This window comes from Schistocerca serialis, chromosome 11, assembly GCF_023864345.2.
Source record: "Schistocerca serialis cubense isolate TAMUIC-IGC-003099 chromosome 11, iqSchSeri2.2, whole genome shotgun sequence".
In the NCBI taxonomy this organism is placed as follows: domain Eukaryota; kingdom Metazoa; phylum Arthropoda; class Insecta; order Orthoptera; family Acrididae; genus Schistocerca; species Schistocerca serialis.
In genome coordinates this window covers 114024298-114038686 of record NC_064648.1, presented here as the reverse complement: position 1 = coordinate 114038686, position 14389 = coordinate 114024298, and the positions used below count along the sequence as shown (strand labels likewise).

Here is a 14389-nt window from a genome sequence, read left to right as displayed (position 1 = left end):
TGTTTTCTAATGTGATTTCGGATAATTTACCCGTTAATACATTAATTTGGTGGTCTATAACGTCTTGACGTTCGGTCAGATGTTCAACACTTTCCTTTAGGTTCGTCTGCGTACGTGCCAATTCAGGAAGTTGCGCAATTGCACATGACATGGCATCTTGCTTTTGTACTAATTGCGGAACCATTTCCACCTGTTCCCGTACGGTATCTATCTTAATAGCCACATACTCCTTCATTTCTACACGTACGCGTTGAGTAGATTCCTCACATTGAGCTTTAACCAATTCTATTTGTGCAGTTAATTTTCGTTCCGTCTCTTCGGCCTGATCTTTAAGTTCCTTTGTCTTCGCCTCTATCCGCTGCTCTAATTCGGAAAAACTGTCATGTAACTGCTGCTTAATCTCAGCTTTCAGATTTTCCTGCCCCTCAGTAACTGAGGCTAATTTCGCATTCAAATCATTTTGCCCCTCGGTAACTGAGGCTAACTTCGCATTAATGTCGGTTTTCATATTATTCATGCTCTCGGTTATCATCTGCATCTGTCTCATGATAATTACTAATGGATCTAATCCATGTTGCATACTTGCTGTTACATCTCCAGCCGTGTCTACCGGGCGTTCTATTGCACTATCTGTAGCGATCGGTTCTACAACACTTCTTACTACATCACTATTATCCGTGCTCACAGCTGAAGGCTGTTGCGTGTTGCTCTGCTCTGCTTGACTCATCTTAAACATTGCCCTAGTTAAAACCATATAAATGTTCTACAGTCAATATATATATATATATATATATATCTCCCTTCACACAAGAATACTTCTGTGGCTACTTTCTTATAGTACTTATACAGGTAAATGCAACTAGAGCAGGTCAATCAAACTACGTCTGGCATGAACACAATTAGTAAATGTTCAAATCTACGTCTACTTCCTCAATACTAGCAAGCTTTAATGAAAAATTATAGATCTGACCTTCTTTCTGCGCCCAGCGTGCTGCTTTTATTTGTAGATCCACTTAATTTGCCTGCGAGTATTTCTTATCTTTTCCAAGTTAAGTTGTCTCGTCGTAGTTCACATGAAACAGAGAACAAAATTATTTTAACAACGTCCAAAAACGTGTCCTGCCACGGATTGGCCATTATAATGAATTCTACTCTGCTTTTGTAAATGATGAAAGTCTATGTGAATGCAGCTTGCCGCTAACTTAGTGTAATGTTTTGTCTGTACAGAAGTGTATCTGTCGCCTTTATCGCTCTTTCCCTCTCACACATAAATCGGTACAATAAAGTAAGGGCTTCGTGTTTTCTAGTTAGGCTGATCTGTGAAAAGACAGAGAAACAATTATGCAAATGGAGGATTCTCTCTCTCTCTCTCTCTCTCTCTCTCTGTCCTTTATCTGTGTACAGTTTAAATATATTATTTACGTGAAATCAGCCTAGTAGAATCTCTGGTGGAGCCCTTCGTCTTAATATTCAGCGGCTGGCTTGCTAGAAAAGACCTTTACATTTGTTATTATTATTAAGCGCTGCATTCAGTTGGGAAAATCGATCGTTTGAACAATTCGTTCAGTTTACGACAGATCTAAAATTTCAGATGTGGACGAAGCCTTTTTGGACGATTTCAAAAAACTCAGAGATTGCAGGCTCTCTTCGTCACAGCTGAAACTTCCCAATTAATTACAGGGCCCAGACAATCATCAATGGTTCAGACAGAGAACTCATTCGTCATTCACTCTAGAATAAAATGGTCACAAACCTTATTTCTGAGGAAAATTGTATATTGAATCCATTTCCGTACATGTTCCGTTTTCTGTTGGTTCCAAGTCTCATGTAATTTTCTTTTAGAGGTTTTTCTTTCTCTTAATCTATCACGCTAGCGGCACAAACTTTCCTAGCTCGCTTTAGCGCGAAGAAGAGTAAATAAATCTCCTTTAGCAATCCGACAATCTTCCAACCGATACTTCCGAAGCTGTTCCTCTCTCTCTCTCTATAATAACCATGGAGCATACATTTCTGTACCTCTGTTGTTCCAAAGAATAAACGTACTGGAAAAATACCTTGGCGTCGACGAGCTGTCGGCGCATATATTACTAGAAAATCTGATCAGATACTTTTCAAACGTAAATACATGTGGATGATTTGGTTGACCATTATTAATTATTGCGTGGTAGAGGGTAATTTTCCGTGGGGAGATTACACCATCCCTGCTTACCCATTTTGCACTTCCTGTCGATCTCATTTTTGAGACGTTTGTATTCCCTTTTCCCTGCATCATTTACTGCATTTTTATATTTTCTCCTTTCATCAATTAAATTCAATATTTCTTCTGTTACCCAAGGATTTCTACTAGCCCTCGTCTTTTTACCTACTTGATCCTCTGCTGCCTTCATTACTTCATCCCTCAAAGCTACCCATTCTTCTTCTACTGTATTTCTTTCCCCCATTCCTGTCAATTGTTCCCTTATGCTCTCCCTGAAACTCTGTACAACCTCTTGTTCTTTCAGTTTATCCAGGTCCTATCTCCTTAAATTCCCACCTTTTTGCAGTTTCTTCAGTTTTAATCTACAGGTCATAGCCAATAGATTGTGGTCAGAGTCCACATCTGCCCCTGGAAATGTCTTACAATTTAAAACCTGGTTCCTGAATGTCTGTCTTACCATTATATAATCTATCTGATACCTTCCATTATCACCAGGGTTCTTCCACGTATACAGCCTCCTTTTATGATTCTTGAACCAAGTGTTAGCTATGATTAAGTTATGCTCTGTGCAAAATTCTACCAGGCAGCTTCCTCTTTCATTCCTTCCTCGTATTCCATATTCAGCTACTACGTTTCCTTCTCTTCCTTTTCCTACTATCGAGTTCCATTCACCCATGACTATTAAATTTTCGTCTCCCTTCACTACCTGAATAATTTCTTTTATCTCATCATACATTTCACCAATCTCTTCGTCATCTGCAGAGCTAGTTGGCATATAAACTTGTACTACTGTGGTAGGCATGGGCTTCATATCTATCTTGGCCACAATAATGCGTTCGCTATGCTGTTTGTAGTAGCTTACTTGCATTCCTATTTTCCTATTCATTATTAAACCTACTCCTGCATTACCCCTATTTCATTTCGTATTTATACATCGGAATCATCCGAACCGTCGTGTCATCCTGAGTGAAGGATGCAGATAGGAAGGGCGTGTGGTCACCACACTGCTCTCCCGGTCGCTATCATGGTTTTCTTTGACCAGAACCGCTACTATTCCGTCGAGTAGCTCCTCAATTGGTATCACAAGATTGAGTGCACCCCGAAAAAGGCAACAGCGCATGGCGGCCTGGATGGTCACCCATCCAAGTTCCAGCCATGCCCAGCAGCCCTTAACGTCGGTGATCTAACAGGAACCGGTGTATCCACTGCAGCAAGGTCATTGTCTGCCAGCCTACATCAGCGTACAAAAAACAATAGTCAGCATCCATTAGACCAAAAAGAACAATACTGTAAAGCGTCTTATCATTGAAAAAATCGCTTCCAGAATTAACTGGGCTTTGGACTGCACAATGTTTGCCATCCATTGCACTGAGGCAATGAGGAAATTTCCATTTTCTCTCATATTCCTCTGCTACAGTCAACCACTCTTGTTGTGTCTGTGGCATCTCCAAAAAAGTAAATAGAAACCAATAACTCCTAATAATATAAATAATTATTAATAGTATTCACAATAATTGACATTCTACAATAATGCTCATAAATAAAGGATAATGACGATACATGGTGAAACAACGCTCTGGTGGGTGGTTTGCGGGTTTAAATCACTTCTCGGTATGACCATGCGGTGCATTTGACCTGCTGTCGTCGCACGGTGGCGCTGGCAGCAGTCCACATACGCAGAGGTGTGTTGGTGCATGTCAGAGTACGGCGCAGCGAGCAAGTGAGCAGACGTTTTCGGACGTGGTAATGGTGACTGTGTGTTGAAAATGGCTCAGAGAACACATATTGATGACGTTATGAGGCACAGAACACTAGGGCGACTGAAGGCTGGTCAAACACAGCAGGTCATAGCATGGGCCCTCCATATGCCACAAAGTGTGATTTCAAGATTACGGCAGCGATTCCAGCAGACAGGAAACGTGTCCAGGCGCTACAGTACGGGACGTCCACAGTGTACAACACCACAAGAAGACCGGTATCTCACAATCAGTGCCCACAGACGGCCACGGAGTACTGCAGGTAGCCTCGCTCGGGACCTTACCGCAGCCACTGGAACAGTTGACTCGAGACAAACAGTCTGCAGATGACTGAACAGACACGATTTATTCGCCCGGAGACCTGCAAGGTGCATTCCACCGACCCCTGGTCACAAGAGAGCCCGTAAAGCCTGGTGTCAAGAACACAGTACATGGTCATTGGAACAGTGGTCCAGGTTATATGCACGGACCAGTCCAGGTATAGTCTGAACAGTGATTCTCGCCGGGTTTTCATCTGGCGTGAACCAGGAACCAGATACCAATCCCTTAATGTCCTTGAAAGGGACCTGTATGGAGGCAGTGGTTTGATGGTGTGGGGTGGGATTGTGATTGGTGCACGTACACCCCCGCACGTCTTTGACAGAGAAACTGTAACAGATCAGATGTATCGAGACGTCATTTTGCACCAGTATGTCTGCCTTTTCAGGGGTGCAGTGGGTCCCACCTTCCTCCTGATGGATGATAACGCACGGTCCTACCTAGCTGCCATCGTGGAGGAGTACCTCGAAACAGAAGATATCAGGCGAATGGAGTGGTCTGCCTGTTCTCCAGACCTAACCCCATCGAGCACCTCTGGGATGCTCTCTGTCGACTTATCGCTGCATGTCTTCAAACCCCTAGGACATTTCAGGAGCTCCGACAGGCACTGGTGCAAGAATGGGAGGCTATGGACCACCTGATCCAGAGTATGCCAACCCGTTGTGCCGCCTGTGTAGTTGTGCATGGCGATCATATCCAATACTGATGTCAGGGTACACGCACAGGAAACAGTGGCGTTTTGTAGCACATGTATTTCGGGACGGTTTTCTCAGCTTATCACCAATACTGTGGACTTATTACAGATCTGTGTCGTGTGTGTTCCCTATGTGCCTGAGCTATCAGCGCCAGTTTTGCGTAGTGCCACGTTGTGTGGCGCCACATTCTGCCATTATCCCTAAATTATGAGCATAAGTGTAATAATTATGAACATTAATAATAATTAAAAATAATACTGCGTAATCATTGGTAGGTAATCATTATAACAAATGTTCTGCATTTCATTTATCAACTTGACATTGTTCCCAATTTTTTATGATTATTATCGTATATGCCTCTATTCCCCCATCCATTATTTCATTTTTTATTTTACTTGCTTTGTTATACTTTATTTCGATCTATTGTCGTCGCTTTGCTTTAGGAGGAATTTAAGGAGGATTTGGAAGAACAGAGGGTTGCGCGCATGGTTCAAATGGCTCTGAGCACTATGGGACTGAACTGCTGTGGTCATAAGTCCCCTAGAACTTAGAACTACTTAAACCTAACTAACCTAAAGACACCACACAACACCCAGCCATCACGAGGCAGAGAAAATCCCTGACCCCGCCGGGAATCGAACCCGGGAACCCGGGCGTGGGAAGCGAGAACGCTACCGCACGACCACGAGATGCGGGCGGTTGCGCGCATGAATACAAACAAAGGTACAGAGAGCACTGTGAAGAAATTAGTAGTCAAGATGTAGATCATCAAACAACGCAAGGCAACAAACTACCACCCACACCAAACAAATGCACGAAAGTTGCTTCACCTAGAAAAAAATAAGAGAAAAAGGGCCGAAGATCATCGTATAGGAGAGGCATATAATGCACTACAAACTGCTTTATCTAAAACTAGAGGCGAGTTTGACGCCTATGAAGAGTACATAGCGAACGTTCTACGGTCCGTGGATAAAAGGGCAAGTGCTTTTGTTAAAAAAGAATTTTCCAACACGATTTTCGGAGCAGAAAGCAGCTGTTTCGAACATTCTAGACCAAGGTCAACCAACAGCGACCTCAGTTGCTCGCTGCTTTTACCGATTCCTTCTATTCAACATGTTCATGCCCGCAGGCCGCTGTGACCGAGCAGTTCTAGGCGCTTCAGTCCGCAACCGCGCTGCTGCTACGGTCGCAGGTTCGAATCCTGCCTCAGGCATGGATAAGTGTGTCCTTAGGTTAGTTAAGTTTAATTAGTTCTAAGTCTAGGGGACTGATGACCTCAGATGTTACGTCCCATAGTGCTTAGAGCCATTTGAACCATTTTTGTTCATGCCCATGAGCAGATGCAAAGCAACTTCCAGAAGACATCTACTTCTACCTCTACTTCTGACAACACCAAACAAGGCTCTGCACATTTTCTGGATCTGCTTGATTTATAATAATTAAAAGTAATCATCTTTGCATTTAATTGTTTCTCATTCCTTAAATCTAAATGTTTTTATTTCTTTTGCTTGTTAACTGATGAATAAAAGTGTATTAATAACAAAATTTGTATAATTTATTAACTTACCTTTACAAACTCCTTCAAGCTGCCACTAAAAGCTACACATACTTCAGGAACAATGTTTGATATCACTTGCTTGGAGACTTTAAATAAAAAACTGAGGCTAGTGTAGGAATCGCCAGTTGCTAGGTATCTGAGCGCAAGTGCCAACCGCTCAGTAACTGGTGTAGCTTTCCGAAATTTGCTGTCAGCCTTTGGTATTTTCGATCCAACCAAATTTATCAGATATTCAAAATCTGATGCCGACGTACGACAAAATGTCTTGAGATGTATGTTTTCAATATCCAAATTGTCCATCAAATCACTCCCACTATATCTTTTTCTGCTTCTGAAAACTGTGGTCATCCACCACTTGCGTTTTTTTTATTGGTACTTTGTATCGTCTTCTTCTATCTTCTTCCTCAGCTAGAAGGCGCATCACAAGGTATCTGGCACTTGCTATAACTTTTTTTGTGATATGTTACAATACAGCATCACCGGGCTATTGCGGTCTAACTGTGTTGGTGAGGCAGTAAATTTATCCACAGGGCAGTGATTGCGTCACTGCAATTCACTTTGGAGGTGTGGCGGTGGGACTTGTGGTCCCGTACCACTCTCTGGCGGTGACAGTACTACATGAGTCAGGCAGAAAAATTTAGCCTAACGTGGGCAGGTGTGGTTGGAAAGTACGAGGTGTGGCTAGGAAAAAACCGGACTAGTACTGGTGAAACAATAAAACGAATGCAATAAGGCTGAAAGTCGCGTGGCCTGTCACGTGACTCTCGCTCCGCCTCCTGCTCGAGTTTCATCTGCCTCCTGCACTCAGTCTGCCCGTGGCGCCTGTTTTAAGTAGTTGACGTTTTGTCTGTGCGTCGGAAAATGTTGAGTGTACAGAAAGAACAGCGTGTTAACATCAAATTTTGTTTCAAACTAGGAAAATCTGCAAGTGAAACGTTTGTAATGTTACAACAAGTGTACGGCGATGATTGTTTATTGCGAACACAAGTGTTTGAGTGGTTTAAAAGATTTAAAGATGGCCGCGAAGACACCAGTGATGACACTCGCACTGGCAGACCATTGTCAGCAAAAACTGATGCAAACATTGAAAAAATCGGTAAACTTGTTCGACACACAATTGAACGGAAGGAACGCCGAAGAATGATTTGTTCTGACATCCTGGAAAACATTGAAAGTTATCCGACCTTCTCACAAAATGTTATTACTTGCGATGAATCGTGGTTTTTTACGTACGATCCCGAAACTAAACGCCAATCGATGCATTGGAAAACTCCTGGTTCTCCACGACAAAAAAAAACCACGCATGTCAAAATCGAAATTCAAGGCAATGATGATTGTTTTTTTGACATCAAAGGGATTGTGCACATTGATTGGGTACCAGACGGACAAACAGTGAATCAGCATTACTACATTAGCGTCCTGGCTACCCTACGTGAGCGAGTACGGAGAAAACGGAACGATTTGTGGAGAAAAAAGTCATGGATCCTTCACCAAGACAATGCCCCAGCTCACAGTGTGTTGTCAGTGAAGACGTTTTTGGCAAAACACCACATTCCCATCTTAGATCATCCACCCTACTCACCTGATTTGGCCCCCTGTGACTTTTTTCTTTTCCCTAAAGTCAAGTCAGCTTTGAAAGGAACTAGATTTGAGACTGTTGAAGCAGTAAAAGAAAAAGCGACGGAAGTAATGTATGGATTTACCGAAAATGATCTGCAGCATTGCTACGAACAGTGGAAAATTCGTATGGAGCGGTGTAGAGACCGAGGAGGAGAGTACATTGAAGGAGATAACATGAAATTGTAAATAGTTGTAAATAAATGTTTTTTCCAGCATCAGTCCGGTTTTTTTCTAGCCGCACCTCGTATTGGACGTAGAATGGGGGCTAGTCCCGCCAAATGATGAGTCCGTGGTGGGCGTGCCATGCCTATCGTTAGCCATGGTCGGAATCCGATTCCTCTAGGATGGTTAGGGGAACCGGATGTCGATGCCAGCGGCGTGGAAGTGTGGTCCCAACGTGGCGTAACCCATGGACAGTGTCCAGCAAGGCATCCACTTTCTCATTGAGCCGCCGCGCGTTGTTGCGTATGGTCATCTTGAGGGGGACGATATCCGCTTCCTCGTGGAGAGTGACACTTCTCGTGAGTGGTGGGGCGTGCAGGCTCCACCCGGGCACCTTGTTCTGCGGGCGCTGCAATGTCCACATCCTGGTGACACTAATCGTGGCCCATGCAGCAGATCCATACGCGAGGGCAGGCAGAATAACTGTTCGCTATAACCACTTCGTCCATTTCTAAATTAGGGAACTGGCGCTGGTTACGACTGCGAGTACGGTGCGGATCCTCACGGGCCAAAGCCTGGCAAGCAACTGAAGTAGTCTGGACGAAGATAGAAGCAGCACGAGCCCAAGTCAGACAAGTTTGACAAGTCTCCTGACAGACGAGCACAAGTTTGGTGAGCACGATTGGTGTGGACGCACCTTTATAGTTAAATAAAGATACGGTTTGCACCTAATTCAAATGTACGAGGGCAGTTCAATAAGTAATACAACACATTTTTTTCTGAAACAGGGGTTGTTTTATTCAGCATTGAAATACACCAGGTTATTCCCCAATCTTTTACCTACACAACACTATTTTTCAACGTAATCTCCATTCAATGCTACGGCCTTATGCCACCTTGAAATGAGGGCCTGTATGCCTGCACGGTACCATTCCACTGGTCGATGTCGGAGCCAACGTCGTACTGCATCAATAACTACTTCATCATCCGCGTAGTGCCTCCCACGGATTGCGTCCTTCATTGGGCCAAACATATGGAAATCCGACGGTGCGAGATCGGGGCTGTAGGGTGCATGAGGAAGAACAGTCCACTGAAGTTTTGTGAGCTCCTCTTGGGTGCGAAGACTTGTGTGAGGTCTTGCGTTGTCATGAAGAAGGAGGAGTTCATTCAGATTTTTGTGCCTACGAACACGCTGAAGTCGTTTCTTCAATTTCTGAAGAGTAGCACAATACACTTCAGAGTTGATCGTTTGACCACGGGGAAGGACATCGAACAGAACAATCCCTCCAGGGTCCCAGAAGACTGTAACCATGACTTTACCGGCTGAGGGAATGGCTTTAAACTTTTTCTTGTTAGGGGAGTGGGTGTGGCGCCACTCCATTGATTGCCGTTTTGTTTCAGGTTCGAAGTGATGAACCCATGTTTCATCGCCTGTAACAATCTTTGACAAGAAATTGTCACCCTCAGCCACATGACGAGCAAGCAATTCCGCACAGATGGTTCTCCTTTGCTCTTTATGGTGTTCGGTTAGACAACGTGGGACCCAGCGGGAACAAACCTTTGAATATCCCAACTGGTGAACAATTGTGACAGCACTACCAACAGAGATGTCAAGTTGATCACTGAGTTGTTTGATGGTGATCCGTCGATCATCTCGAACGAGTGTGTTCGCACGCTCCGCCATTGCAGTAGTCACAGCTGTGCACGGCCGGCCCGCACGCGGGAGATCAGACAGTCTTGCTTGACTTTGCGGCGATGATGACACACGCTTTGCCCAACGACTCACCGTCCTTTTGTCCACTGCCAGATCACCGTAGACATTCTGCAAGTGCCTATGAATATCTGAGATGCCCTGGTTTTCCGCCAAAAGAAACTCGATCACTGCCCGTTGTTTGCAACGCACATCCGTTACAGACGCCATTTTAACAGCTACGTACAGCGCTACCACCTGTCGGAAGTCAATGAAACTATACGAGACGAAGCAGGAATGTTTGAAAATATTCCACAAGAAATTTCCGGTTTTTTCAACCAAAATTGGCCGAGAAAAAAAATGTGTTGCATTACTTATTGAACTGCCCTCATACCTTTGGTAGCATGCAGTATGAAGTTTATAACTGAAGCAGCAACCAACCGCAAGTGTGGTTTAAAAAGATTTATTTGAAGCAAACCAGACCAGTTTCGGATTTCTTACAAATCCATTTTCAGATGGTTGTTCAAGTCTTGTTATCTTCCTCCTGGGGCCTCGTTTTGTATTGGTTAAGGGTTTTCTGGAATGCTGTGTGAATCTGAGTGACGAAATCGCCCTGTGTTTTTGTTATGGATCTAAAAATCAGTACATTTGTGGACGTGCACTGTGTGAGTGCTGTTCATTTCACTGGAAAACCACCGCATTATTCTCTGTTTGATGGCAGGACACACGATAAACATTTGCACGAGTAACACAAACGATATTTTCGGAGATGTTCTCAAAATATGTCAATTTTCGAGAAGACAGTGGTATGTAGTATGTGTTACGTGCATTGAAACAGGGTGAATGGATAAATTATTTAACTTTTTTATTCAGGTGGGAAGAGAGTCGGTGGGGTAATGAGTAGATGGGGTGGGGGGGAATTGATTGCGTAAGATCAGGTGTGGACGACCATACGGCCGAGTTACAGTGTGTTAACTTTTAGATGGCAGACCTCTCCCTAGTCCTGAATCGGTAGAAGTCGGTAAACGTCGGGAGGCTTCGGTAGGCACGCAGTTTCGACTCTTGTCAACATTACGTAGCTGACTGTGTTGTAGAAGGTAGCCATTGTCGCCTGCTTCATTATTGTTTTGCGCTGAACTGTTCTGCGTGTTTTTATTGTGCAGTTCTGCTAAACATTATCAAAATTAGTGAAGAGTCAGTTGCTGGCCCATCTCGGGAGTCGCCAACAACACCTACCAGTAGACCTACGGTTAGAAGGAAACCAGTACTACGTAGCCATGCTCGCAAAATTATATTGCGTGTGATTGAATGCTGCGAAAGGGAACGGGAGCAGAAAAAATTGCTTCACACTATTTACAAATCTTCAGTGAGAGCTGCTACATACACAGGACAAAGCATGCGTAGCATTGGAAGATTCAAACAGTTTTCCAAGAATCATCCTGGCGTATCACCACAAACGCCTGGCAAGAAAAGGTGAGTTTTTGTACGAAATATCTCTGATTATCGGTATTGTCTGATTGAGCAGTGACGGTTCTGCCGTTCGCTGCCACGAATTTGCATGAATACTTACTTTCGACAATGGCGACCATTAAATAAAAACACTGCTCAAATCTCCTGAGTGCATGAGATCAGCTATGAAGGTTATTAAAGCCACCCTTCTAGCTATTGTATCAGAATAAGCACACGCAACCATAGCATTAAAGATAAATTTATCTTTTTCTATGCATCATTAAAATATCGTTTGTCGTAGTCAAATTATATGTTATTAATTACCGGTAACAATTCAATTTTAAATTTTATTATTTACTTCCTTTTGTTTATATTTGGTTCTGTCTGCTTCCGTTTGACATTATTTTGATTAAATTTTTTTCTGAGATATTGTTCGCGAGTAAGAATTTACCCCGTAAGTGTTTCAGAAAAAGAGAGTCGTTATCAGTTCTCGTATGATGCTGTTCATGTAAAAACAAAAAAAGTAGAAGCTAGTAAGTATATCTATTGGTTGTGTACGCTGGTAGTAGGCCTACTAATTTTTAATCGAAGATGAATGGGGGTCGGAGAGGACTGTGCCCCTACGAAACGGGTCGCTGTCGAAAAAATGTGAGAAGCGTTACCCTACACTAGACTGTATAACTCCGTTCCGACGGATACCGTGGAATTGGTTAAATTATGCTTTTTTTGTTTTAATTAGGCTATTCGGACAGCATGAAAACTTGTTTTGTCAGAAAGCAAACGTACCGCAACGTATTTTATTCAGTGTGGCATTTATTTTGCTTATGTCCTATATGTATACCATTTGAAGTCATTTTGAAACCAAATCCCTAAATTTACCTCCAGGGTGTAATTCTGCTGTACTTTATTATCATAATGGTGTTTAAACAGAAATACAGGAATGGTGTTCGTTTTTGGTGTTTGTAACTTATTACCTGTAACCACCATGTAGTTGGTCTATAGCTTTATTTACAGATATTTATAGTTGTTTCGGAGCTTTTTGAATTTTCGTGATTAACCCGCTAATTTCCATGTCGTTCAGCAGTATCCAGAACATGTCGATGGAGAGATTTGTGTCTATTGTGCTGCCCATGACAAACAATAGAAACAGCGTTTCCCAGATCTGTTTCACTACAAGACCCAATCTTCCTGATGAATCAATTTTAATGTAAGCTGGAACGTCTGACAAAGGAATACGGTACATCATATTCGATTTACAATGGACCACTGGGTAGTAATTACTACTCTATACATTCGGCCTATATATCTTTCATGGTACGACTGACTGTCATCCCATGTGGTCTAGTGGCTAGGATAGCTGGCTTTCACCCAGCAGGCCCGGGTTCGATTCCCGGCATGGGAACAATTTTGATTTGCGCTGCAATGAAACAACACATTTATTCCAATTTGGACAGATAAGAATGTCGCCAATAACAGTGAGTGTAACTACATCTGACTATTTTAGGTTCAAATAAGAGGTATGTATTTTTGATTTAGAAAATATTTTTCCATTTGCCATTAGAGTAGCTTATAGGTCCATAAGGATCTAATGAATGAATTCATACAAAAATCATTATAGTTTGAAGAAAATTGTAAGTCATCAACTTACTGACTTACGATAAGTGCTTCCTAAGTTGTCACAAGTTTTGTTAGTAGGAAGGAATGTAGCAGTAGTATTGTAGTAATGAAAAAAAAAAAAAAAACATTCCTCTTCAAAACGCGGTTTCCAGCCACCTGGCAGATGGCATTCGCTTGCTACTGTTGGACATACAGATAGGCGGAGATTTATGTTTCTTATAGATTGCGCACCTGGAATCGGCCTATTTCTGCTATCTGTCGGCTGTGAGCGGAAACACGAAACATGGCGGCAGTAAATACCAAAGAAGTTATGATAAACTGAGGCTGTGTTGTTTTGTGTAGCCAACGAAAGTGACTAAGTGAGTGAGGCCTTGATAAGTATGTGACGGGTGTAATTGTGCAAATCTCGCTGTCGAGCCGGCGTGGACGCCCGTGTGAGCGATGATGCGTTGGCACGTCAAGGAGGTTTACTGTTACCGTGATATGCCGACGTGTTGCGCTGAACGGATAGAATTATTGTGACAATGAAGATTCAGGCCTGTCATCAAATCTTCTCAGACTCTGGAGTCAGTAATCTTCATCTTTTCTGACATGGCAGCATTCGTACATCAGTTTAGAGACACTCTAAAATTGTGTGCAGTGTAATGGTGTTGCGGAAATAACTTAGGTTACATTGCTGTATGTTGAGTTACACGACATAACCGTCTACATATGTGATTCTGATACAGTTCATGGTAATAGTCTGTGTAAGGGTTGCTCAAATTAGAACTCTTATCTCTCTGATGCTGTTATCTTTACTTTACATTATAAACTGAACTTCTTTTTAATTTAAATTGACACAATTTCTCAGTTAGTGTGTCATGAAATCTATCAACAGCATTTTTCTTTGACTGACAGTAACATACAGTATCCATTCCTTATCATTTAAGGTATGAATAGAAAATTTGAGAATAGGTGCTGATAGTTTACTAGTCATACAGTGTTTAAAGATAATTTATTGCAATATCTTCACATTCACTTATAGATGTGTCTATTTAATAGTTTTCTGCAGAACATATAAAAAATGGACAAGAAGAATACTATGATACATTCCATTATCATAATTGAGAGAGTGGAGGATTCGAACTGAAGTTGTTAACCTCTGTTCGAAGAATACACACACACACACACACACACACACACACACACACACACGATTTAGCATCAAATTTTTTGAATGTCTGCAGTTGTACTTAAATGATTTCACGAGATAGAATGAAAACTGCTCCCCATTTAGAGATAATTTCTTGCATGCACTTTGTGTTTATTCTTTTTAGTCAGCATCTG

At 42.5% G+C, this 14389-nt stretch overlaps 1 non-coding gene across 1 annotated transcript; it reads left to right on the top strand.

Moving 5' to 3' along the window:
• The first annotated feature begins 12776 nt into the window (after positions 1 to 12776).
• On the top strand, positions 12777 to 12848 carry Trnae-uuc (transfer RNA glutamic acid (anticodon UUC)). The gene has a single exon. It is a non-coding gene; the product is annotated as a tRNA-Glu (tRNA).
• The last annotated feature ends 1541 nt before the right edge of the window (positions 12849 to 14389 follow it).